General features: G+C 40.5%; 1 pseudogene across 1 annotated transcript; it reads right to left on the bottom strand.

Annotated features, from left to right (window-relative positions):
• Positions 1 to 851: 851 nt before the first annotated feature.
• LOC148195224 (proteinaceous RNase P 2-like) lies at positions 852 to 2,599 on the bottom strand (annotated as a pseudogene). Its single transcript, XR_015781022.1, has 3 exons — positions 1,572 to 2,599; positions 1,170 to 1,271; positions 852 to 1,030 (listed from the first exon to the last, which is right to left on the bottom strand). The product of XR_015781022.1 is annotated as a proteinaceous RNase P 2-like (transcript).
• Positions 2,600 to 3,193: the final 594 nt, after the last annotated feature.

Here is a 3,193-nt window from a genome sequence, read left to right as displayed (position 1 = left end):
TCCTTTATCAAAAGCTACCTCAACCCTAGGTTCCTCCTTTATTAATACTAATTACTCCTTCCCAAAAAGGTAAAGAATAATAGTAATTATGCCTATTTATTATAATTATCTGGTAAGAATATTTCTATCCTTATTTACTATATTTACTTCTATAATATCCTAAAGTACGTCCTTTGAGTTTCCTGCCTATCCTACTACTGTCAGATAGAACGCTCGTTGTTGCTTCCCACTCGCTTAGGACGCTCGTCATCGCTCTACTCGCTTAGCCGTCTTTTTCTCTTCCCCCTATTGTTCGGTCATCGTGCTCCCCCTTTCAACCGTTCGGCCACTGTCCTCTACCATACAGAACCCTTCTTTCTCTCTCCTATATCTTCTTCTTTCGTAAACTCGCCAGCCCCTAACAATGGGTTATTAAACTTAATAGATTGAAACTAAATTTTAAAAATACATATGAATCATTGCCAAACAGAAAATAAAAATGTTATAACATATTCATGAAAAACACAACAAAGAATTTTGACTAAATTAACTATTAAATATTTGAACCTCCAAAAGTTAAAATCGTTTACATTTTAGTACTTAAAAAGTTTAGCTTTCATTTAGACCTTCTCAGTTATTCAAGTCTACGTCCACTTTGGTTTTACCAAGAGCTTCAGCTGTCTAATGCAGAAACATATCATATACGGGACATCGAATGTGAATTAAGTCCCACACAAGATTATACATATTGCATACATAACATGATAAATTCAAGTTTTAAATAAAGAGTCAAACAGAACAAGAAACGATATGGTTGTCCAAAGATTAACAGTGAAAAGCAAATGCAATGTTTAGGAGATTTATTTGGAAATTTACCAATCATCATTGGACCCATTAGGAGTTGTATACAGTGCACCATTATTCATCCACTCCTCCACCAGTTTCCTGCTGGAAGGATTTTCCATTAGCCTCTTAGGCGCTTATTGTGCAGCACACCGAGCGGCCATTTATTCCCACTCTGATTGTAAAGTTCTTTTACAACACAATCAAGCTGCACTATTACAAAATCAACAAAACAAACACAATTAGCTGCAAAAGCAATCAAGCAAAATTATTAGGCAAGAGCAATAAACATACATAACTTGTTCAGACAGTAAAATTAAAGGAACTCTATAACTTAGGAATACAACCTGAGAAATGCTAAATCCACCATCAGCAAAATTTTGTTTGTAGAGCCCAACATTTGCTCCATCCACTATAGCTTCATAAGAGTCATGCTTTTCAAGCCAGGCCTGTAAGGGATCAACCAGAAGTATCAAAACCAAGCTATTATAGCTAGACTAACAATATCAAGAGTAAATAATGGATGCAGTTATATTGCGAAGGGTTTGCATACGAATGTAATCCAATCACAAATTGTCATGCATATTAAGTTTGTTGACTTTAACAATAACACCCCTAAAAAGTCATACCTATCAAGATTCCTGATTGATACCTACCTAGATCAGAAAGTAAACTCTAACAATAATATATCATCATTCGTGTCATTTAAAATTGTGTTGCATTGCAATGAATGAAGATATCAACAACACCTGAAATTCACTAAAATTGGCCTTGACCTCTCGTTCCAAGGCCAAGCCAGCAACAGACCCTGCAAACTTCTCCGTCTCCGAATCATCAATATCAACACAAACCAATTGCTCCCCACAACAACAACAATGTCCATCGGCACCAACACTCGTTCTGTTTCGGCCCAATCCCCTTTACCAATCCATCCCTGACCATGCCACCCTCCCCCATTCCGCAAAACCCCCTCTTTGACCTGCCCCACATCAAATTCCACCTCATCAACCTCAGAGGCCTTTGCACCACAAAACCACTCCTCAAATACCACCGCAGTGGACTCACTAACACACCTCACACAGCTTCTAAGCTTATGCAAATACTCATACACCTTGTCCGCTCTACCACTCCGCGCACTCACCTTCAAAAGCGCGGCGAGTTCCGCCTCCTCCAAACTCACCCCAACGCCATTCATGTGCTCTCCTCCACCTCGTAGGCCTTATTCGCGTCTAGCATTTCACAGAAACAGAACAACGCAGGATCGTAGGTTCGCAGCCTCGGGGTAGCGTTGTTGTACTTGCCCATGCCCTTCACCAACTCGAAGGCATAATCGGCGTCACCCTTGGCCGCAGCGAGGCACGCAACGACAGTGACGGAGGCCTCATTGGGAACGACGCCGAGAGAGGACATGTGGGGAAGGCGCGGAAACCGTAATCGAGTGCGGTGGTTTTGAGCAAGTCGTCGGCGACGGAGTTGGAGCAGAGGTAGAAAAGGGAATTGAAGTGGTGTTGGTTGAGGTGCGTATTGTTCAAAACGGCGTCGTCATAGAGGGATATGGCACCTCGCAGGTCCTTAGCCTTGGAACATGAGTTGAGCTCAAATTGGAACTTTGCCTCAGGATTTTGACTGGTTTTCTTCTTCTTCTTTGGATTCTTCATCGAAGCGCAAGACTGATAAATTGGTCCAAGGATTAACAGTTGCAGGGTTTAGTTTAAAACCCTAGATGGCGGTTTTTTCTTGGGTTCGTTCGTTCCAAAGAGATGGCAGTTACTCACAATCGGACCCTTAACCCATGGGCTTGTCTTTGGTCCGTAAGAAAAACTACAACTCCTTTGTTTGTTACTTCGAGAAGTTAGGGGTGTTGCTCCCTCCACCACCACACCTTGCTCCCTCCACCTCCCATTTATTGTAATGGAGATTGAAGGGAATAGTGATGTACCTCTCATTCTTGGGAGACCTTTTATGAAGACTGCTAGAGTTTTAATTGATGTAGAGAATGGTAAGCTTAAATTGAGAGTTGATGATGAAGAAGTCACTTTTGACGTATCCAAGGCCATGACATATCCAAATGATGATAAAGCATGTTTTCAATTTGATGAACTTGATGAAGTTTGTATGGTGCAAGAAAGGATGGTGCGGTATGTTTCTCCACTAGAGAAAAATCTTATTGATGATTGTGAAGATTTAGATGATGAAGAAGAGAAATTAATTGATGAATGTCTGATGGACTTGGAAACATTGAAAAAGAGTCCAGTGGGAGATCCAATGTTTGAAATAATTGATAAGGAAGAAGAAGTCAAAACAAAAACGCTAGAATTAAAAAGATTACCAGCACATCTGAAGTATTTTTTTCTAGAAGAAGATGGAACAA

This window comes from Vigna umbellata, chromosome 7 (genome assembly GCF_029865625.1).
Source record: "Vigna umbellata cultivar VRB3 chromosome 7, Vumbellata_1.0, whole genome shotgun sequence".
NCBI lineage: Eukaryota > Viridiplantae > Streptophyta > Magnoliopsida > Fabales > Fabaceae > Vigna > Vigna umbellata.
Note: the sequence above shows the minus strand (reverse complement) of the source record. Positions and strands in the feature narration are given on the sequence as shown.